General features: G+C 36.1%; 1 non-coding gene across 1 annotated transcript; it reads left to right on the top strand.

Annotated features, from left to right (window-relative positions):
• Positions 1–14,569: 14,569 nt before the first annotated feature.
• Positions 14,570–14,676, top strand: LOC121225984 (small nucleolar RNA R71). The gene has a single exon (XR_005923885.1). It is a non-coding gene; the product is annotated as a small nucleolar RNA R71 (small nucleolar RNA).
• The last annotated feature ends 11,239 nt before the right edge of the window (positions 14,677–25,915 follow it).

Here is a 25,915-nt window from a genome sequence, read left to right as displayed (position 1 = left end):
GTAACGGATATTTGTTCTTTATTGTCACTTTATTCAGCTGACGATAGTCAATGCACAACCTCATGGTTCCGTCCTTCTTTTTCACGAACAATACTGGTGCACCCCAAGGTGAGAAACTTGGTCGAGCGAAACCTCTATCCGTCAACTCTTGCAATTGAGCTTTCAATTCCTTTAACTCGGTTGGTGCCATACGATACGGAGCTATCGAAATTGGCATAGTTCTAGGTACAAGCTCAATACCAAACTCTACCTCCCGAACAGGTGGTAAACCCGGTAATTCTTCAGAAAAACATCCGGGTATTCACAAACCACCGGTACAGATTCGGGTTTTTTTCTAATTCCTTGTCATCAAGTACATACGCAAGGTATGCTTCGCACCCTTTTCTTACATATTTCTGGGCCAACATTGAGGATATTGCAGCTGGCAACCCCCTTAAGTCCGTAGACTCAACTCGGATTATCTCGTTATTTGCGCACCTCAAATCGATGGTTTTTCTTTTGCAGTTCACCACTGCATCATGTACGGTCAACCAATCCATACCAAGAATAACATCAAATTCGTCAAACGGCAAAAGCATCAAATCAGCCGGAAAACAGGATTCTCGGATTATTAGAGGGCATCTCTTACACACTTTATCAACAAGTACGTATTGACCCAAAGGGTTTGACACTCGAATTACGAACTCAGTAGACTCAACAGGTAGAGTCTTACTGGATGCTAAGGTTTCACATACATATGAATGAGTAGAGCCAGGGTCAATCAATGCAATCACATTAGTATCAAAGAGAATGAAGGTACTAGTGATGACGTCAGGGGAGGATGCCTCCTCTCGTGCGCGAATGGCATATGCTCTAGCAGGAGTACAGTTCTCGGCTCGAACAGCCGTATCAGAGGCCCCTCTCTGACTACCACCCCTACCTCCTAAAATTCTCGGTGGTCTACCTCTAGTTGTCACTCCACTAGGTCTTGCACCTTGAATCTTATTCTTCTCATCAAGCTCCGTGCAATCTCTAATGAAGTGGTCCTTCGAACCGCATCCGTAACAGGCCCTGTTAGTAGACTTACCCCAACATTCACCTAGGTGTCGTCTTCCGCATTGGGGACATTCAGGTTTCTCTTGACGATTATTGCCCACACTAGCTACCGAAGTAGCTCGGGAGTCCGTCGGTGGTCGTGCTTTGATGGAAATTCCCGCAGTCGTCCTCGACTTATTAGTGTCCTCCCTGAACTTCTTTACAGCTGAGAACGGAGCTTTACCCGTCGATCTTTTACGATAGTCTCTAGCTTCAAATTCAGCCTTCTTCTTCTCCTTTTCAAGTTCTTCCGCCTTGCAGGCTCGTTCGACTAGTGTCACGAATTCTTTTATCTCCAAAATACCCACTAGTAGCTTTAAATCTTCATTCAACCCTTCTTCGAATCTTTTGCACATAGCAACCTCATCAGCTACACACTCCCGGGCATACCTACTGAGTCTTACGAATTCATGTTCGTATTCAGATACTGTCATACGGCCTTGCTTGAGTTCCAAGAATTCCTTACGCTTTTGGTCAATGAACCGTTGACTAATATATTTCTTTCGAAATTCCGTTTGAAAGAAGTCCCAAGTAACTCGTTCGTTTGGGACTATGGAAATCAGGGTCCTCCACCAATAGTAGGCTGAGTCCCGCAACAAGGATATAGCACACTTTAGACATTCATCGGGCGTGCATGACAGTTCATCAAACACCCGAATGGTGTTATCAAGCCAGAACTCGGCCCTTTCAGCATCATCAGTAACTATGGCCCTGAACTCCTCAGCCCCGCGCTTCCTAATCAAGTCTACAGGTGGCTTACTCAGCCTCACAGGATCAGTAACTGATGGCATTACGGGCTCTTGGGGTGGATCATTCAAATTCGGGAATTGTTGGACAGCCGGATTGGTTCGGGCATATTGCGTGACCCACTCATTCATCATGGTAAAGAAGGCTTGTTTAGCCCCCTCACCTTGATTATTCGCAGATGACTGAGGTTCAACAGGCGGCGTCCCTTGTGCAGGAGCAGCCGCTACACTTTCAACATCATCCGCCAAGGTTCTCTCTACACCGGGATCCATTTACTAATCAAAACAAAAATTTTAACCGTCAGAAGTCATCACACATTTAAACATTAACATTAAGGCATGTACAGCTAGACTCATACGTGCTATGGTAGTCCTAGAACCGACTAAACCATAGCTCCGATACCAATCAAATGTAACACCCCGAACCCAAGGCCGTCGCCGGAGTCGAACACGAGGTGTTAACAGACTTCAAACCACTAAAAAAAAATTTCCCAGACAAGCTGCCAATCTGCGTACTAGTCTCTTTAAAAATGATATCTTGAGTTCTGAAACTCGAAATCCAGTTCCGTAAATTTTCCCTGAAACTAGACTCATATGCCCATCCACATAAATTTTTCTAGAATTTTTGGTTGGGCCAATTAGTACAGTTTATTAGTCAAAGTCTCCCAAGTTACAGGGATCGACTACACTGACCTTTGCGCATTACGACTTGGATATCTCCCTGTACAGGGCTTCATTACTGATGTCGTTTGTTTATATAGAAACTAGACTCGAAGGGGAATCTATGAACATATGGCATGACTTCTAATTATCTCTGGTTAATTTATAATGAATTTTCAAAGTCGGAACAGGGAATCCAGAAATCGCTCTGGCCCTGTTTCACAAGAGTTTAATTATCTCCTAACAGACACCTCATATGGTCGTTTCGTTTCTTCTATATGAAAATAGACTCATCGAGCTTCGATTACATAATTTATGCATTAATTAATTCCACTCCTAATATTTTTAGTTATTTTTCAATCTCACGTCACTGCTGCTGCCAGCATCTGTTACTAAAGCAACTATGCCTATTTCGTGATTTCTCCTTGATCTAACTAGTAATTCATCATACATATCACAAATTATGATCATGACTAGCCATGCCAAGGGCTAATCATTGTCAAACATCTCCCTACTACACTATTGCCATATCATGAATTTTGACACCAAAAATAATCAACCATGACATATGGCATAAAAATCGAATTTCCAAGACTTACGACCTAACATTATAGAACCAAATCCAACCGAACATTTATGCCATTTTCGCATGGCTAAAAGTTTACATACCAAATTTCAACAAAACATATTAGCCTATACATGCCGAAATGTTCTCCTAGACCGACTAAAAAGAAGATACCAAAAGTTGCTAGCCGGTGTGATGACTTCGATGATGGCCCGATCACGCAAAAAGAGACGAGTCCAAGAAACCTAAAATAGGTGACAAGGAAACACCGAGTGAGTATATAACTCAGTAAGTCATAAGCAATGCACCACCATCCATTAATAACATTATCACAAGAGGAAACAAAATGGAACGAGGCTAGTTACTCCATCCATACCGAACCATACCATAGTTCCTTAGACCTATCGGTTCAATCTCATACCAAGTCATGCATTCACATTCCATATACTAATCAATAGGATATTTGAGGCATTTTCATACATCATTGTATTTTCGTTACAATCATACAACTAAACGACCTTTCACCTATTCCGCGATAAATCTTATGTACGTGACTTCAATTATAATTGTCACATAGGTTCAAACTTACCAAGCTCAACTCCAAATATAAACATAGCGCCTATTAGCCATGAACTCAAGGTACTTACCCGATCCGCTGTCCGTGATCAACTCAATAATGTCGCACACTTAGTGTCCATAGTGATTCAAAAGTATATATTAAGTCCGCACACTCAGTGCTATATAATCAACTCGCACACTTAGTGCTATATAATCAAACTCGCACACTTAGTGCTGTACAATTTAAACCCGCACACTTAGTGCCAATCTCATGATCATAAATGTTTATACCCGCACACTTAGTGCCGAGATCAACAACTCAATACATCTCACCTCTTTTCTTTTCATTCAACACTTTCATCACCACATGCATACATGTATATATATATTTATCATTCCATTCAGCATCATTACATAGACGTTATGACCATTTAAATTAATACAAACTATATGCTTAATGACTTACTTTGTATTGGGTAAGACGGTTCCAACTCGGCTACTCGATGATCTTTTCTTTGCCTTTGCTTGATTCTCCTCCTTTAACTCCTTGAGCTTAATCAATAAATCAACTAGTTTAACCATCTTGCTAAACATTCATAATTCAATTACACATGCATATGTATGTCTGTATATTCGGCAACCATCCTCACTAATTACCCATTTAGTCGATTATACACATAATTAAAGGTAACACATAATTAAAGGTAACATCACGAATGGGCATACTTATGTATATATATGTATATATATATACTTCGGAATAGGCATCACAATTAGATTTAACACCACCTTCATACTCAATTAGATGGCCGAATGCATGTATATATGCACAATGTCAACTATAACATCATTTAAACACCTAATTTCATATCATGAACACTCGACCCATTTTTTTAACAATAATTCATGTATCCTTTTTATTAAACACTCAAATCAACCATCTTCATACCTCATCACCAAAGACATCAAAATACCAACCAAGAATGTAACATTCATGGCCGAATATCATCTCCATCAATTAACAAAATTTGAACCATGGCTAGGTAGATTTCAAACTTACAACTTAAAATATACATGAATCTCAAAGAATAATATCAAACATACCTCAATCTAGTTACATGCATGGCCAAACTTCTTAGAAACTTTTCCCCTAGGCACCGAATATTCAAGAGCTTCTTAATCAACTTAAAGGTGACCAAATGCCTTAACTTCAATTTCTTCTTTTTCTTTTCAATTCGGCCAAGAAGAACCAAAGAACACAACTTGTTTTTCTTTCTTCCTTAGAACATTCGGCCAAGGGAAATGAAGAAAGATGGACACTTTTTTTTTGTTTTTTCTTTCTAGTTTCGGCCAAATGGGGGGGACAACCACACACTTTTTTTTGTTTTCATCATATTCCCTTTCATTATTTTATGCCCATGCTCCTTATTTTATCATACTTCCCATGAAACACTAACTCAACATGTTTATGACATGTTCTTGCCCATCACACTTGGTCTACCATGCTTGTCATGGCCGGCCACTACTAATTAGGGGGGAAATTGACATGCAAGTCCCCCCTTTTTATTTCATGCACTAATAGATCCTTATGCTTTGACCTATCACATTTCAAAATTGTCTCACATAAGTCCTATTTACTAAAATTCACCTACAATTAAACAAAATTCAAACACGAAATTTTCACACATGCACATGTACATATAATGAGCATCAATTATGACGGTTAATTATTTTTATGACTCAGTTTAGCGGTCCCGAAACCACTTCCCGACTAGGGTCAATTTTGGGCTGTCACACTGAAAATCAGTCACACAACTTCTCAACATATCCTCTAAAATCTGAATAACCCTCTTAGACTGACCATCTGATTGCAGATGGAAAGCCGTACTGAAATCTAAACGTGTACTCAAAGCCTCATGCAAATTTTTCCAGAACCGAGATGTAAAGTGGGGATCCCAATATGAAATAATTGACACTAGCACTCGATGCAGTCTCACTATCTCAAAATTTAGAGCTTAGCCAGCTTATGAAGAGAATAATCAGTGCGGATTGGAATGAAATTGGCAGACTTAGTCAATCTATCCACAATGAACCAAATCAAATATTTTTTAGTGGTTGTTAAAGGTAACCCATTAACGAAGTTCATGGTTACTCTCTCCCATTTCCACTATGGAATTTGGATCAGCAACAATAAGCTAGAAGGAAACTGATGCTCATCTTTATCCTGTTGGCAAGTCAAACACTTTGACACATAGTCCGTTACCTCACGCTTAAGACTCGACCACCAATACAGATCTATTAAGTCACGATATATCTTATTATCACCAGGATGCATAAGATAAGGGCTATTATGCACTGCCTATAGTATAGACTGTCACAAACTTTGGTAATTCGGTACACAATATCTGCCTCCGTAACATAAGATACCATCAGAATTAATCCTAAAGTCTATTGTTGAACCATGCTTAACCTGATTAAATCGAGGTGCTAAAGAATCATCTATTTGTTGCTTATGTTTGATTTCCTGAACCCAAACAGGCTTTACTTGCAGCTCAACCAGAATACCTGGAACGACGAAAATGTGCAAGTGTACACAATCGTAACAAGTAATAAAGTGACAAGTAAAAGTCAAGTTATCGTACCCACAGGGACTGTAAAAAGGAATATTTATGGAATTAATGTTAAAACAGTTCGGTGATGGAAAATATTTTGGTTTAAAGATGATTGAAAACTAAGGGTTAAAAACTAAATAAAAAAATTTAAAAATAAAAAAGGTTCTAATGCACGATTTAAAATAAGGTTTAATCAAGATGATATAATTGTGCTGGATTAATTACATTCCTTTAAGTTAGAATTATTAAACTTATGTTTATACCGCTACGAACAAATTCACGGTAACTCGGTAATTTGGTAACTACTGCTCATACATACTTATTAAATTAATCAATCTCTTGAACATTTTTCTATGTCAATCCAAGTGATTAATCAATCTTCACAAGCATATAAAAGATCAAGTGAGGTAACAGAGTATTATTACCTTGAAACAGTTGAATCACAATAATCTTGCAAGTTATGCAAGACATATGTATCGCCAAATACAATGCTAAATTAACTTCAGCTACCTTAGAAGAATAAACATGCACTGATTAAGTATTGTGTCGACTAATTACAATTTCAATATGATTTAATAATTAATTCATTAGTTATCTAACAATTAATATTGCAAGAATAACTTAGGCATGATTTTACTTAACTAAGCATCTTACCGAGGCTTATAACAACACAAACACAATTTCAATAATTCAAGCAGACAAAATATAAGCAACCCAACACGGATTAAATTCATGCTAGATTGATTAAAATAAAAATTTCAATAGCATAAATATTCATAAACATGATTGTCAAAACAACGACGAAATTTAAAGCGATAGGGAATAAGAAGCAAATTCGGTGTTTCTTCGTGGCTTGACTGATTTCTCCATTCTTCGTTCTCCGTTGTCCTTGGCTATCAAGATGGCTTACGAACACTTTAATTGCTGCTCAAAAATGGCTGATGCAGACCTATTTCCCAAGAGAAGAAATCGACACTTGAACAAAAGGGAAAATGGGAAGGAAAAGTTTAGAGAAAGTGAGGGAGGGGCAGAGAGAATGAGAGTGTGAGGGATTAGTTGAATGATCACCAAGACGTGGCTTTTATAGCTGATTCTGGCTGCTAAAAATAGCAAATTCCATCAGAGAAAGAGACCCCCCTTGGCTGGCCACACACATGGCAAAGTTGAGAGATTCAACTTTGCTAAAAATAGTCTGGGGCAAATCCATAAAGCCACATTTTTTTGAGGGGTTTGAATGCAGGGTTGAAAGTTCTTCAAGGGCTTCTTTACAAGCTTGTTTAGTCATATAAAATGATGATTTGGGTCAACATATGGATGGTTCTCGGTACCCCAATTGGTGGCTGGTTTGGTTCACTAGATTCACTTCAACCAATGTGGTTCAACTGGACCATTTTTTTTCCATAGTTAATTAATAATAATTTATTTAGCCCAAATTAAATTGGGAATAAATTAAAATTAATTATATTATGAATTAACACACATTTTTGGACCATCTTAGGCTGGAAATAAATTTTCCTCAATGCTTCAAATTACTTCTCGGTTTTATTCTTCGAGCATTGTCTCTCGAGCCAATTTTCGCCCTTTGAGCGAATCTATCGAAAATAGTCAAAATTAATCAAAATTAACTATAAAATTAATTAAAATTCATCATGTTCATATTTTTAACGTAATTTATTTATTTTATAATATTTAATTATTTTTCGACAAGAATTTAACCGAAATAGCATGATTTTAAGTTCAAAAGGGCATGTAAAAACACATAACTTTTTGTATTTCCGCACCCCCAAACTTAATTCATTGCTCGTCCCGAGTAATGCACAAATTTGAAAAGAATTTTCTCAGAAGCACTTTTTGAAAAACTCTTTCAGAACAACATTCTTCCCAAAATCATGAAATCAATGTACTTATGCTCAAAACCAAGAAATTTGATAATTATGCTACTCAAGTATATATATCGTTCAAATTAATCTCAACAATTACTACAATAGCAAAATTAGACTAAATGTTTCTTAAAGACATGTTAATCCCTACCAATTTGATTTTAATCCCTTATTCAAAGTGAAGCTGCAATCATTAAGCTTAACTGATGTCTTCATATGTTAAACAGAGCAATTTCTCTCCACTAATGTAGGTAACATTGGAACTTTGAATCAATAGGTCTTTAACAAGGTTGTAACGTGGCTGGGCTTAGGGGTAGGTAAAAGATAGATAATTTTAGGTTTAAAATTACCTTCAATAAATCAACTTTTCTTTCCTTTTCACATGCTCTTTAGTGCAATTTATTTCAGGTACATATGCTATTTTTTCCAGTATTTTACTGCATGTACTACAATTTTTAGAGCATTTCATACTTCTTTGCAACTCCTCCAACCTTATTTTCAAAGAATACTCTGAATAGTACTGAGTCTAGTGTTTGGGACATTGTCAAGATAATTAAGAAAAGTGATGGCTAACTTTGTAAGGGTTCAAATAAAATTAGGCCATAAAGTCTCAAAGTTGGGTTTCAAAGGATAAAAATTTCATCATGGTTGGCTTGAAAGGCTCAAATGATCCAAACAACAGTTGCCTAAATCATTTTCAACATTCCATGCTTCCTAGGATTTCGCCTCAAGAAACTACGAAGTCAATTCTAAAGACTTAAACTTTCATGCGTGCCTAACTTTCGTAAAGAACTAAAATTTTATGGTATGATTTGCATGCTTTATTAGAAATACATTTCATGTCATTATTAAGCTAACACAACAATTTATTGAAATAATCAAACTTTATTCATACTTAAATTTAGCATACTTAACAAAATTCAAATTTATTGAACAAAAATATATCATATTCATAATTAAAAGAAAAAATTTATTTTGAGTGGAAATAATTTCAATTTTCGATCCCCCCAACTTAAAATGAACAATGTCCTTATTGCTTAAAGTGAATAGATACTATAAACCAGGTAGGATTCCAAAAAAGAGGAGGTGACTAAATTTGACTGCTTAAGTACCAAGCTCTTCCTAGATCCAATCCTATACATGTATATACCTATTGCCACACTTTATACTTTACTACTTGTCCATATTTACTTTTGATTCCCATCTCTTATTTTATTGTGCAGATACAAAAAAAATTCCAAATTAATCCTAGTTCTAAGTTAAGTTGATAAAAATTAATATATAAATTATAAACAATATAATTATTTATTAAAGTTTATCAAATTATTAATAATATTAAAGATATTTATTCTAGATGCTTTTTTTGAAAATATTCACAAAGAAAGACACCTAGTTTTTTTATTATTTACGAAAAGAGTGACTAAATTTTAAAAACAATTCAATTAAGTCCCTAGACTTAATGAAAATTTAAAATTGAGTTGCAAATTAAAAATTGGATCAAAATTGACCCTTTTATTTGAAACTAAAAATTTATTTTTCCATTTAGGGGATAATTTCTTAGAAAATTATGTCAAAATAAATTCCCAGGAAAGAGTGGAGGGGTCACAAACGGTCTCGCTTAAGTTCCAATCTCCTAGACAGAATTTATTTAAGCATACTTTACCCGAAAATATACCTTAAATAATTTATTCAAAAAGAAAAATTAAAAATTAAGTATCCGATAAAATGAACGAGGTTTTATCCCGTTCAATTTTATCTCTCCAATATGTTTCAGGCGCTGAGCATTAACTAGGAAATTACCCCCTTACCTTGGAGTTCAACAACTCTGTATGGATAGACTTGGTGAATCGTAAATGGACCGGACCAACGTGATTTTAGCTTTCCTAGAAAGAACTTCAATCTGGAATTGAACAACAAGACTTGCTGACCTACTTCAAATTCTCGAACTCGAATGTGATTGTCATGCCATTTCTTGAGTCTTTCTTTAAGTAATTTCACATTTTTATATGAGAACATTCGAAACTCTTCTAACTCTTTGAGTTGGAACATTCGTTTCTCTTTCGCGAGCTTAGGATCCAAATTAAGCTATTGAAGAGCCTAGTAAGCTTTGTGCTCTAACTCCAATGGTAGATGGCAGACTTTCCAAAGACCAACCTATAGGGTGACATCCCTAACGGTGTCTTGTATGTTTTTTTGTAAGCCTATAAAGCATCATCTAATCTTGTGGACCAATCTCGTTGGTTCGGGCAGACTACTTTCTCAAGTATGCCTTTGATCTCCTTATTTGCCAGTTCAGCTTGCCCATTTGTCTACGGATGGTAAGCTGTTGCAACCTTGTGTTTCACTCCATGCTTGTCTAATAACCATTTTAACCACTTGTTCACAAAGTGGGATCCTTCATCCTTGATGATAGCTCTTGGGGTTCCAAACCTTGTGAACACATGCTTCTACAGAAACTTCATCACAACCTTAGCATCATTTGCCGGATTCGCCTCAGCCTCGATCCACTTAGACATATAGTCTACTGCTACTAGTATGTACTTGTGACCGCAAGACGGAGGAAAAGGACAAAGAAAGTCGATACCCCATACATCAAATAACTCTACCTCAATGATGTTTGTTCGAGGCATCTCATTTCTATTGGTGGCATTTCCAACCCTTTCACATCGATTACAACTCTTCACGTAAGCATATACATCCTTGAATAGTGTTGGCCAAAAGAATCCGGCTTCCAATACTTTGGCCGCTGTACGTGTACCTCCGAACTGTCCCCACTTGGAGCTGAGTGACAGTGGTATAAAATCTTCGTTATTTCATCTCCTGCCACGCATCTCCTGATCATCTGATCTGCACACTTTTTAAACACATATGGCTCTTCCCAGAAATAGTACTTCATATCGTGAAGAAACTTTTTCCTTTGTTGATACGTCTTACCAACTGGCACCAAAACACAAGCTAAATAGTTAGCGATATCAGTGAACCAATGGGTATTATGGACATGATTTACCTTCAAGATATGTTCATCTGGAAATGTCTCCTGAATTGGTATAAGAGGAGAATTCTCTTCTTGTGGCTCCAATCTGGACAAGTGATATGCTACTTGATTTTCGACTCCCTTTCGATCTTGAATTTCTAGATTGAACTCTTGAAGTAGAAGTACCTATCAAATAGCCTCGGATTAGTGTCTTTCTTTGCAAGTAAATACTTAATTGACGAGTGATCTATATAGACAGTCACTTTGGTACTTACCAGATAAGATCGAAACTTGTCGAAAGCAAACACAATAGCAAGTAACTCTTTTTCTGTTATCGTATAATTTAGTTGAGCTCCTGTTAGGGTTCAAATTTCGTAGTAGATGGGATGAAAAACTTTGTTCCTTCGCTGGCCCAAGATAGCTTCAATTGCGAAGTCACTTGCGCCACACATCAATTCGAATGGCAAATCCCAGTCTAGTGTGACGATTATGGGTGCCGTGACTAATCGACTCTCCAAATCGTTGAAGGCTTTTAAGCATTACTCATCAAAGTTGAATATAGAGTCCTTCTCCAATAATTTGCATAAGGGTTTAGCAACTTTGGAGAAGTCCTTGATAAATCTTCGATAAAAATATGCGTGGCCCAAAAGCTCCTCACACCCTTTATAGATGTTGGAGGTGGGGGTTACTCAATAACGTCTACCTTTGCTTTGTCTACCTCGATCCCATGTAATTATCTGATGCCCTAGAACAAATCCTTCTCGTACCATAAAATGACACTTTTCCCAGTTGAGTACGAGATTCGTTTCTTCGCATCGCCTTAGTACCTTAGTTAGATTGGCTAAGCAATCATCGTAAGTATCTCCGAATACTAAAAAATCGTCCATAAAAACTTCCAAATATTTCTTAACCATGTCAGCAAAAATAGACATCATACATCTTTGAAATGTAGCAGGTACATTACATAAACCAAATGGCATGCGTCTAAATGCAAACGTACCGTACGGGCAGATGAATGTTGTGTTGTATTGATCTTCCAGTGCTACTGTAATCTTATTATACCCTGAGTATCTATCGAGAAAATAGTAGTAATCTCATCCTACGAGTCTATCCAGCATCTGGTCTAAGAATGGCAAAGGAAAGTGATCTTTCGTAGTCACCTTGTTTAGCTTCTGATAATTGATGTACATTCTCCATCCCGTAACCGTTCTAGTCGGTATCAACTCGTTGTTCTTGTTCTGTACGATCGTGATACCTCTTTTTTTTGGCACGCACTGGACCGGGCTTACCCATGAACTGTTTGAGATGGGATAGATGATACCCGTTTTTACTACGTCTTTCATGATGGGGTTCAGTATCCGTTGTCCATCGATCGTCCCTTTTTTACCATCTTTCAGGATAATCTTGTGCATGCATACAGATGGACTAATACTGCGAATACTGACTATGGTCCATCCGATGGCCTTCTTGAATTGTTTCAGAACAAAGATAAGTTTCTCTTCTTGCTCAGTGGTCAATTCTATTGAAACAATCATAGGCAGAGTAGAAACGTTACCTAAATAAACGCATTTTAAATGAGAAGGTAATACCTTGAGTTCTAATTTAGGTGGCTCCTCAATTGACGCTTTTGGTTGAGAATAGTCCCTCTTTTCTAAATCCAAAGATTCAAAGTGAGATTGCGGATTAAATCCCCTTTGATTAGCTTCTAGCAAAGCTAAGCATTCATTCTCCTCTTCATCATTTGGAGGATCCAATGTCAAAATTCTTTCCAGTGGGTCCTCAACACAGTTGAGTTCCTTTTCCACTATTGAATCCTTTAAACCAGACACCGCAGAGCAATCATCCATTTTGTTAGGAAATCACATAGACTTAAAGACGTTAAATGTTACCTAATCATCCTAAACATGCATAGTGAACTCACCCTTCTGCACATCAATAAGGGTCCTTCCAGTTGTTAGTAACGACCTTCCTAGGATGATTGGTACTTCTTTGCCTGCTTCAAAATCTAGAATTACAAAGTCATTAGGAAAGATAAAATTATCTACACGTACCAATACGTCCTCGATTTTTCCTTCTGGATGTGCTAAGGATCGATCTGCTAGTTGAAGCGTAACTATAGTTGGTCTAACTTCTATCCCCAACTTCCTAAATATTGTCATAGGCATCAAGTTGATACTTGCACCTAAGTCACATAATGCCTTACCACAATATGTTGCTCCAATGTTGCACGGTATGGTAAAACATCCAGGATCCTTCAATTTTGGGGGTAGTTTGTCTTGAAGATATGCATTGCATTCCTTCGTTAGAGCTACCGTCTCAAATTCTCCAAGTCTTCATTTCTTAGATAAGATATGTTTCATAAACTTCACGTAGTTTTGCATTTTCTCAAGTGCTTCAACCAACGGGATGCTGATGTAAAGTTGCTTGAGTACGTCAAGGAACTTCTTGAATTGAATCTCCTACTTCTGTTTCTGAAGTATTTGAGGGTAGGGTGGTGGTGGTTTCATTACTGAGACTGATTCTGGTTGATTCCTCTTTGGCAGTAATTCTGCATCTAACGACATTATTACTTGATCAGAATTAGCTGGTCTTGAGGTTACTTTGTCGTGTTTTACAGATTCTGGTTCTAGTGAAACTGGAATTTCAACACTTGGTTGAACTTCTTCTGAATCTTGAGCGTCAGCTTGCTCCTTTGCAACTTCGACAGTGTTGGGCTCTACTGTCTTTCCTCTCCTCAATGTCAATGCTTTACAATGTTCCTTCCCCAGATTTCTCGAATTCTATGTGTCACTAGTTAGAGCATCTTGTGGTCGGTTCTTGAGCTCAGTAGCAAGCTGGCCCACTTGATTCTCGAAATTCCTTAGAGTGGCGTCGTTTTTTGCCATGTATGCCTTTAATAGATTCTCTAAGCTTTTGGATGGTTTTGCTTGGGTTGGTTTCTGAACTTGTTGGGGGAAACTAGGTGGCTGAGTTGGTCTAGGATGGGCATAAGTGTTACTGGTTCCAGCCCTTGGTTACTCCAGGAAACATTCGGGTGATTTCGCCACGATGAGTTATAAAAGTTGGATTGCAGTCCTTGCCTCCCTCGGTTTTGGTTTTGGTTACCCATGTAATATACAGATTCGAGGTTCGATAGATATTCTTCAAACAAGTGTCCTTTCCCACAATATACACAGACTATATTCTCAAATTGGTTAGGTGGTTGGGCTGTAAAACTATTAGATCCATTAGTGGTAAGATTCTTAAGTATTGATGATATTGAAGATACCTGTGATGCGAGTGAAGTGAGAGCGTCCACTTCATGTATTCCAATGACTCGTCTTCCTGACGCTGCTCAATTGGTTGGCCATTGAGAATTGTTGCTGGAAATCCTCTCAATAATTTCGTAAGCCTCATTATAAGACTTAGAAAGGAGAACACCATTAGCAGAGGTGTCCACTACCATCCTCATGTGAGCGTTGAGACCATTATAGAATGTCTCAAGTTGAATGCAATGTAGGATTCCATGATGAGGGCACTTTTGTAATAACTCTTTGTACCTTTCCCATGCCTCATACAGGGACTCATCATCCATTTGTTGGAAGGCTGTGATCTCATTCCTCAACTTGGCATTCTTGCTCGGCGGGAAATACTTCATGAGGAATCTCTCAGCTAACTCTTACCATGTAGAAATGGAGTTTGGTGGCAATGAGTTCAACCAGGCACGAGCTCTGTCCCTTAGCGAATATGGGAACAGCTTCAGTCGCAATGCATCTTCGGGTACTTCGGCTAACTTGAAAGAATCGCTTACTTCCATAAATAGTCTTAAGTGAAGATGATGATCTTCAGTAGGCATTCCACTGAATTGGCCCACAGTTTGAAGCATCTGAAACATGACTGGCTTTAGCTCGAATTATTGTGCCACGATTTTGGGTTTCCTAATACTCGGATTAAGATCGTTAAATACTGGTACGACATACTATCGTAAAGCTCTATCCCTATCATCAGCAATAAGGATAGGATTTTGAGCAAGGTTTGCTCCGTTTCCTTGATTCATATTCTCAAATTTTATCTCTTCGGTCATTCTCTGGTTCACTTGTCTTCTTCGCTGTCGAAAGGTTCGTTCTATTTTAGGGTCCACAGGGAGTAAGTCGATAATCTGGTCAATACTCATAAACACCTGAAATAATCACAAAAATATTAAGTAAGTAAAGATTTAAACAGGAAAATAAATAAACAAAAATGTAAAAACAGATTCACAAATAATGGGTTTTTTTTAAAACAGTCCCCAGCAATGGCGCCAAAAACTTGAAACGACGAAAATGTGCAAGTGTATACAATCGCAACAAGTAATAAAGTGACAAGTAAATGTCGAGTTATTGTACCAACAAGGACTGTAAAAAGAAATATTTATGAAATTAATGTTAAAGCACTTTGGTGCTGGAAAATATTTTGGTTTACAGATGATTAAAAACTAAGGGTTAAAAACTAAGTAAAAAAAATTTAAAAATAAGAAGGTTCTAATGCACGATTTCAAATAAGATTTAATCAAGAAGATATAATTGTGTTGGATTAATTACATTCCTTTAACTTAGAATTATTAAACTTATGTTCATACTGCTACAAAGAAATTCACGGTAACTCGGTAATTTGGTAACTATTGCTCATACATACTTATTAAATTAATCAATCTCTTGAACATTTTTCTATGTCAATCCAAGTGATTAATCAATCTTCACAAGCATATAAAAGATCAAGTGAGGTAACAAAGTATTTCTACCTTGAAACAGTTTAATCATAATAATCTTGCAAGTTATGCAAGGCATATGTATCGCCAAATACAATGCTAAATTAACTTCAGCTACCTTAGAAGAATAAACATGCACTGATTAAGTATTGTGTCGATTAATTACAATTTCAATATGATTTAATAATTAATTCATTAGTTATCTAACAATTAATATTGCAAGAATAACTTAGGCATGATTTTACTTAATTAAGCATCTTACCAAGGCCTATAATAGCACAAACACAATTTCAATAATTCAAGCAGACAAAATATAATCAACCCAACACGGATTCAATTCAAGTTAGATTGATTAAAATAACAATTTCAATAGAATAAATATTCATAAACATGTTTTTCAAAAAAACAACGAAATTTAAAGAGATAGGGAACAAGAAGCAAATCCAGTGTTTCTCTATGGCTTGACTAATTTCTCTATTCTTCGTTCTCCGTTGTCCTTGGCTATCAAGGTGGCTTATGAACACTTTAATTGCTACTCAACAATGGCTGATGAGGACCTCTTTCCCAAGAGAAGAAATCGACACTTGAACAAAAGGAGAAATGGGAAGGAAAAGTTTAGGGAAAGTGAGATAGAAGAAGAGAGAATGAGAGTGTGATGGATGAGTTGAATGATCAGCAAGACGTGACTTTTATAGCTGATTCTGGCTACTAAAAATAGAAAATTCCATCAGCAAAAGGGACCCCCCTTGGCTGGCCACACACATGGCAAAGTTGAGAGATTCAACTTTGCGAAAAATAGCCTGGGGCAAATCCATAAAGCCACTTTTTTAGAGGGGTTTGGATGCAAGGTTGAAAGTTCTTCAAGGGCTTCTTTGCAAGCTTATTTAGTCAGATAAAATGCTGATTTGGGTCAGCATATGGATGGTTCTCGACAGCCCAATTGGTGGCTAGTTTGGTTCACTAGATTTGGTTCAACCAATGCGGTTCAACTAGACCTTTTTTTTCATATTTAATTAATAATAATTTATTTAGCCCAAATTAAATTAAGAATAAATTAAAATTAATTATATTATGAATTAACACATATTTTTGGACCCTCTTAGGCTGGAAATAAATTTGCCTCGATGCTTCAAATTGCTTCTCGGTTTTATTCTTCGAGCATTGTCTGTCGAGCTAATTTTTTCCCTTTGTGCGAATCTGTCGAAAATAGTCAAAATTAATCAAAATTAACTACAAAAATAATTAAAATTTATCATGTTCATATTTTTAATATAATTTAATTATTTTATGACATTTAATTATTTTTCAACAAGAATTTAACCGAAATGGCATGATTTTAAGTTAAAAAGGGCATGTAAAAACACATAAATTTTCGTGTTTCCAATACCCCATCATCAAACAGACACAAATGGACAAACATATCCCTTAACTCAAACATTACTCTTCTGCTTAAGGCATCAACCACTACATTAGCCTTCCCAAGATGATACTCAATCGTGCAATCATAATCCTTTAGTAGCTCAATCTATCTTTATTGCCTCAAATTAAGCTTTTTCTTGGTGTGGAGATATTTGAAACTCTTATGATCCGTGTAAATAATACATTTCTCACTGTCCAAATATTGTCTCTATATTTTAAGAGCAAAAACGAAAACTACCAAATCCAATTCATGAGTCGGATAATAGTACTCATGTGGCCTATGTTGTCTCGAGGCATAAGCTACCATTTTTCTGTCTTGCATCAGAACACACCCAAGCCCAACATGCAAAGCATCATTGTATACCACATAGTCTTTACTAGATTTCGGCTGAATTAAAACGTGAGCCTTAGTCAATGCGGATTTTAACCTTTCAAAACTAGCCTGCTATTGATCTGACAACTTAAAAGTTGTGTTCTTCCTTAACAACTTAGTCAAGAGGCTGCTATCATGGAAAAACCCTAAAGAAATCTCCAATAATATCCTATCAAACCATGGAAACTTTGAATCTAAAATAATTTTTTTTGGTTTCTTCCAATCTAAGTAGCTTAACTGTTTTCGGATCCACAAGGATCCCCTTAGCATATACCACATGACCCAAAAACATAACCTCCTTCAACTAGAACTCACACTTGCTAAGCTTAGCAAAAAGATTCTTCTCACGAAGAATCTGCAAAACTACCCTCAAATGCTCATCATGCTCAGAGTTCGGCTTAGAATATACTAATATATCGTCAATGAACACGACTAAAAATTGGTTAAGGAAAGGCTGGAAGACACGATTCATGAGACCCATAAATGAGATCGGTGCATTATTCAATCCAAATGGCATAACTAGGAACTCGAATAACCATAACCAGTCCTAAATACAGTCTTGGGTACATCAGATTCTTTCACCTTAAGTTGGTAATACCCAGATCTCAAATGAATCTTAGAGAAGACAGTTGTACCCTTGAACTGATCAAATAGATCATCGATCCTTGGAAGGAGATAATTATTTTTTATAGTCAGCTTTTTTAGTTGTCTGTAATCGATACATAGCCGAAGTGTGCCATCTTTCTTCTGAACAAATGATATCGGTGCACCCCAAGGTGAAACATTGGGTCTTATGAATTCTCGATCTAAGAGTTCCTGAAGTTGGACTTTTAACCTCTTTAACTCTTTAGGTGCCATGCGATAAGGAGCACTGGACACCGGTGTTGTACCCTACAGCAACTCAATATCGAATTCCACTTTCCAATTTGGAGGTAATCTTTGTAGTTCCTCGGAAAAGACATTCAAGAATTCTCTTACTATTTGAATACTGCCCATGAAAGGATCAACTGCACTCATATCTCAAACATAGACTAAAAATGCCTCACACCTTTTTCAAACCATTTTCTTGGCTACCATAACAGATCACATTGGACAGATAGTTTTGCTGCTCGCTGACCATAACAATTTCCTTTCCAGACCTTCTTTTGAACATCACTCTCTTCAAAGCACAATCTAGGTGCTCAACCAACCAATTCATTCCAAAGATTAGATTGAAGTCACCGAAAGGTAGCTCATCAAGTCAACAGGAAAAATTTCCTCTTGAATTTCCAAAGGACATCTCTTATAAATTTTATATACCACTACATATTGTCCTAAAGGGCTGACTATAGTAATAGTACTATCAGTTTTCTCTACCCTAATCCCCAGTTTTACAGCCACATTACATGCAATATCTATCAATGCCAATCAAAATTAAGACACTAAATGAATAATAAAGGTACCTACGATGACATCAGTTGCATCTTTGTCCTCTCAGTGTCTAGCCACATATACTAATGTAGGCTACATAGCCTCAGCTCGATTTGTATCCTGATTTGATGCTCTCTGTCCCAGATTAAGACCATTGTGATTCTGATTACGGCCTCTCTGAGCAACCTAATTACATCTCTAATTCTAACCTTTGACTAAACGCTAATTCTGAATCGGAGCATACATCTAAACAAGCCAGTGAGGAAATCCTTAACTCTATGTTCCATCAAACCACAACCCAAACAGGATGGCGCCTCTCATAGTATTGACATATCTGAACCCAACCATCTCTAAGGCCTATTGTTACAATATTTTGTTGTGGCCCAACCTCTTTAGCTCACTTAATAGAACGTGAATTTGAGCCAGCAGAGCCAACCACCCTATTAAGTTGAAATTTCTATTTATCCTTTTTTTCGTGCTCCACGTACTTAATCTCCTCAACAATCTTGGTTTTCTCAACCATTGCTTCAAATACTCACTCCTGATGTGGGGGTTACTTGATCTTTAAGGTCATCCTTCAGCCCCCCTTGAAGCGCAAAATCTTATCCTACTCCATCGCCACCATACCAGGTGCATAGTGACTTTGTCTTTAAAACTCAGCCTCATACTATGAAACTGTCATGTCAACCTGCTTTAATTCTATAAACTCCAATCGTCGAGCCTTAACATATCGGATAACCACATACTTTTTCTAGAAGGCATCCTAAAAGTACATCCAAGTGATATGCTCAAGCAACGTACCCCTAACCATTACCTACCACCATTTGTAAGCCTCGTCCCTTAGGAAAGACACGACACCCTCAAATTTTGACTCCGGAGTGCAATCCATATTCTCCAAAATACGCTCCACCATTCCAGCAACACCCTTAAATAACTCTTCCCATTCGAACGAAGCCTTTAGCAATAAACCCATGATTTGATTACTAGACTGCGCCCCAACGACCCTCTATAATACCCTCAATATAGCTTAGGACATTGCACCATCCCCATTGTATCCATTATCAAAATCTTGATTATCCATATTTCTACCCTCAATAGTGGGTGATTCATGGTCTCATTAGGTTTAATATTAGGTGCAGGCTCTTGCGACACAAACAAATTAACTGAAGCCATTAGAGGTCGACTTCTATGATCTCTACGACCACAATTTTGCATACCATGTGTGTTCATTACAAAGTCTTATGAAATCTACAATTTAAGAGTAGAGAGTTTTTTTAGTTTTCTTAGAGGTTAAAGTTCTTCTCATGTTCAGTTTCAATTCTTTTACTTAGAATTTTATGCAATATTCCTCAATGTTTCTCTAGAGTTTTCAGTATTGTTACTATGGCCATTGACATCGAAACTTTGGACTTTGTCATTTTCTTTGTATTTTTTTCAAAATTACTGTGATTTGTTTTTCCCAAAATGCCCCCTTTTTTTTAATGTGTGCATACAGACTCATTAAAAAGACAATACTCAGCCCAAGGTTTTGAACCTAGGCTCTGATACAACTAAATGTAACCTCCCTAAACCGACCTAAACATTATGGCTAGATCGTGAATATTACATTAGTCATCTAAAGGATTAAGTAAATTTACGAAACATAAAAAAAACCTAATCCAACTCTCATTGGGAAAAAAACTCGTGGTTGTTTTTTAGCTAGTTTAGAAAACATACATTTATTTAGCCGTCTAATCTTAATACTCTTTTTTATTATTGATAGTAATGTTTAATCAAACTCGTTGTTTATCACTTTGTTTCGTAAAATCTCGTTACCTTTTAATGCAACGAAAAATGCTAATTATGTCAGGTTATAATTAGTTCGAATAACATGCATTTTTCGGTTATCATATATATGTAATGTGTTTAATAAATGCATGCATAAAACCAAATCCTAAAACAACAAACCAAAGCCCAAAATTAAACATTACAATCCAAAAACCAAATAAAACTTATTAAAAATATTTAAAGTTGAAATAGTTTGAAGTCCATGAAATATTTGCATGTCGGGTCTGATCCTAGTCTCGATCATTACTTGAGAAGTTAAGACTAGGGGGTGTGAGCATATAATAGCTCAATGTGAGTCAACAGTAGTATAAATGATCAACGATTTCATTACAATTCAATACATGAGACATCTCAATAACATTTCAATATCGCATGTATAAGTCATGGAAATGATGCAATGCAAAGGAGATTACCTACCTATGCACCTTCTACACACCATAAGTTCTTTAGAATTCGTCATCCAAACACCAAACAATGCTAGCCGAAGCTCAATGTGGATAATACCACTGGTACGGTAGTGTAGTTATACTTCCAATAAATATACAAATAAGCTGCCAGTAATTTTGTGGACAAGCCATCAATAATAATTTGTAGGATAATACATTGCCACTAGGTTGTGAATGCACAATGTGGTTGCATATAAAAATTACCAATAATACGATCAAATCACCAATCTCCTCGGTACTCCTGGTGTAGTGCACTAACAATAATGATGCAGACTTAAATTACCGTCGGTACTCTACGGAACTCCTCCGTCAAGCACAATAACCCACCCCAAGCAAATGTAATATGGCATACAATTAGTGAGCAATTCGTGCTATCAATATCGGTCATGGTACAGTGGAATGCTTAACATGAATATCAACAATTAGTGTCGATGCACACTTTACATGCTTTTCACTTAAAAAATGTTTTTAGCATATAATTATGCTTTCAGTACATGATCAATTTAGATTTGCACTTAATCAAACAATCAATTTAACAGTTTCATTGGTATGTAGCATATGATACAATCTAGTCATGCGTTAATACGTGGTTTGAACAATGGCATTGTTCGTCGAACATTACACCTGCATCCTACATTCAGTAAAGTCGATATACATCAATTCAAAACATGTAATATTCATCATACATCAATCCATAACATTGGAAACCAATCAAACACTCAAGTGTCACAATCAAACATACCGACAATCCCTGTAAAGGCTTAACCATCTAATCAGTAGTTTTAAAGTCACATACATTGTTCGGTAACTTTTAATACGCCTAATAGGCCATTCAACCATGCCCAACTAGAAAGAATTTTATAATAAATTTCAATTTATAAAAAGAATTTAACAACCGATTAAACAAGGTTAGGACCCACACCTTATTACGTACTTCGCAACACTAAGTTGTAAGAGTCCGTGTTTTCGCACTAATGCGTTAAACGTACCTAAAACCAAATTACAACTTCCAAATCGTTAAATTGATATTAAAACCAGCCTTGAAGCATCTCCTAAGGATTCGACCAAATTAGTGTTACACCATATAATTTTTAGATCCATTTTGGTTAAGTAACTGACACTGGTTTGATGTGAACGAGGGCGCAAATGAAAATCAAATTCATTGTTGATCTGAGATGTTCAAACCTGCACCTTAAACATAAATAAAACTCAAAAATTAGTAACTAAAATTGAAGTTAATGCCTTAGATTATTAAACTTAAGCGGCAACTACTAATGAAATCAAAATAATGTAAGATCTCGCATAGATCTACACTTTACACTACTTATTAACGAGATCTGAGTTGTCAGATGCACGCCTTGGATACTATATTAGTCAAGAACATTTAGATCAGATCTAGATAGAGGAGAAATCAAGAGACTTACTATTGTAAGGGGCGACAAGTGAAAGAAAATCGGCAGCCCAAACCAATGGTGTTCCAATGGGCGGCAACAACATAAGTGGCAGTAGAAAAGGGGTTGACTTGAGTGACACAATAAGGGATCTTTGATCAGAAAAAGGATTGATTTTTAAATTTTGTGCGAAAGTTAATTGGATGGAAAAACAACAGCCAAAAACTGACACATAAGGGAGAGAAAAAGAGAAGGAAAAGATAACTTACCGACTACACTACGAACAAAGGGAGCCTAAAATAAGAGGCACATATATGAGTTTTAGGGTAGAAAAATGTCTAGTTTAAGAGGTTTAAAAACCAGAAATATGGAAGGAAATTAATAGCAAAACTTTAGCAAATGGGGTGGCCCAACTATGCTGAAATTACTAAAGAAATAAGAAAATTTTTGAAAGAAAGAGGAGGAAGATGGAAGAGGTGGCAAGAGTAATGAATGAAGCAAGGAAAAACATGAAAAATTAAGGAAAAAGTGGTATAAATACCTAGGTTATACTAGGTTGAGCGGAAAAAAAAATAGGGGGGTAGGAGCAAAAAGAGCAAAAATTGACAATTTGCAAGGGAGGGGAATCAAACTTAGGTTCTTAAGCAAATTGCACTAGCTCCTTATTTTCTCTTAACCACTAAGCGAATGGCTCATCCTTGAAATAATTTACCAACTTTAAATAAGAAATTTGGGAAGTTATATCCTTAGCTTATCATCAACTTAATAATTATAGGCAGAGTTAGTTGCCCACTTAGGTCAATTGTAAGGCCTTAATTAGGCTAAATATGTATTATGCAGACAAAAACACCCTTAATTAAATTTTACCTTTATTAGACCTGTGTTGCGACCCACAACTTTGAGTATTAAATTTAGAGTTCATTCGGCTGTGTTGCGACCCCGGAAGCTTGTCTTGCAACTCAGCTATCGTTCATGATGGTTTTGGGACTAAAAATAGGTGTCATGCACACTCAATTAACTTGTTAAAACTACCTTAAGGCCTGTATTGGCCCTAGAGTTCAACTAAATCAAAATTATGCTTAAAAACACTTATTTTGCAATAAATTAAATCCAAGCAATAAAAATAGAAAATGCAATAAATAAATATAAACCAACTAGAAAACAAGCTTGTTAAGTATTGAAAAGTACCTAAACTGCAACTATAATTTGTGGTAGGTCAACTACCCCCACACTTAAGTCGTTGCTTGTCTTCAAGCAAACAAGATAAAATTAAAAGAAAAAGGAAAGAAAAACATAATATAACGAAAGTACTTTAGCATGTTCCACAAATGAGATCGGATCAGAGAGCTGATAATAGGAAGATTTGTTAAATAGGCACTTATAGATAAATGTCTAAACAACTTACAATTTTCACATTCAAATATGTTAGTTCAATATGTTACAAGGAAAAAAAGTCAAAGAAAGTTAAACATATGACTCCATCAAAATTTACACACAAGTGTAACTTTTAAGTTTTAAGAATACATATAGTCTAAATTCTACGTACTCAGTTTCTTTTAACCATGCTTTGAACTCTAATACAATATTTACAAATATAAGAAACTCACAAGTATTTGTGCCAATATGAGTGAGATTTTTCTCAATTTCTCATATTTTGATTTATTTCACTATGATCACTCTTCATTCCCTTGGCTTTTAACCATTCTATCCTTTTATGTCACTCGTTTTGCTTTTAACCTTCATAATGCTTTTGGTCCCTCAATTAATTTTAAGTCTAAGCACATACTTGCAATGATTTTATACTTGTTATACTATACCTTTTCAATAACCATGGATTTAATCATTGAGTATTTGAATTTAAACAACCTATAATTCAAACAAATGTATATGCCTACTCGTGCCTACCTTTCTCATTTGGTACATTTAACTCATTTTTCCTATTCACAGTTTAACAAATTGAACTAACTAGTCTAAATGCAAACACCCTAACACCGTTTATTCTCAAGCTAAACTTACAGTTTAAACAAATACCCTATTTACATGCTCTTAACCAATCACTTGTATTTCTAAAAGTTCTAGAATAAACGAAGCACAGAAGAAAAAAAAGTTAACTAATAAAAACTAGACAAAAATAAATTGAGAATTTTAAAAATTTATGCCACCCCCACATTTTATTTGACAAATTTTCCCTAATGTGCACCCAAAAATAATTAAGGAACAAGATTAACCATTTAGTCATATGAGTGCCACTAGAGTTGTTAGGTTATCTCCTCCTTTTCGATTTAGCTTAAAAAATTTGTGCGGTCGAAAGTGCAGAGTTCCTATACAGAAGAAAAAAACACTTTATTTAAAAACAATTAAAAATAATATCTAACTAATAAAGATCATCCAAGTTTAAAATTTTTACAAATCTAAAAAATAAAAATAAAAATAAAATAAAAATAAAAATAGTTCAAATTCAATAGGAGTCTTGTTTGGATGCCTCGCTCTTTTCTTTCTTTTCTAGGTCCTCATCAATAGTTCTTTTGTTGTTTGGTCATGAGTTGTATTTGAAAGATAGGAATTGTGGCATTCGCAGGCCGTGTCTCCATGCATAATCCTCGTAAATAGGCCTTACCTCTTGCATCCATTGAATTATCCATTCTGAATCGGTAATGTTACTTTCATATGAAATTTGTTGGGTGTCAAAATCCCTTTTCTGATTATCAAAATCAGTAAATTATCTTGTGTCAAAATCTCGTATCTAATGATTTGATGGCTGTAGAAATAGTTCTGACCTACCTATGGGAACTTTTGCTTGCTTACATAGGAATGTCAGAAGATGTGGAAAAAGTATCCATATTTTCTTCTTACGAATGCAGTGGATCATGCTTCGGTATATCCATGTTCCAATGTAAATTCTTTCCTTCTGCACGATGATATAAAACATAGCGGCTATAAAAGCATTGATTGTAGACACATTTACCTTATGATGTATATGAGTGCAAATAAATTAGAACCACATCTTGGTCATAGGGGATAGTCTAACATGTGGAAATGATATTGGAAACTCAATATCGAACTTATGTGTCCATTCACCTCTCCCTTTAATTAAGTAGTCCATTATGATGTCCATGTCTATGTTTTGGAAAAACATTAGGTCCAATTTTTGAAAAAAAATCATACATGTAGAATGAAACATCATAATATCTACAAATTCTAGGGGTGATATTGATATGTCTATTCCCCTAACAGTGACGTGCGACCATAGCTTG

Source organism: Gossypium hirsutum, chromosome D13, assembly GCF_007990345.1.
Source record: "Gossypium hirsutum isolate 1008001.06 chromosome D13, Gossypium_hirsutum_v2.1, whole genome shotgun sequence".
In the NCBI taxonomy this organism is placed as follows: domain Eukaryota; kingdom Viridiplantae; phylum Streptophyta; class Magnoliopsida; order Malvales; family Malvaceae; genus Gossypium; species Gossypium hirsutum.
This window is presented reverse-complemented; position numbering and strand designations above follow the sequence as displayed.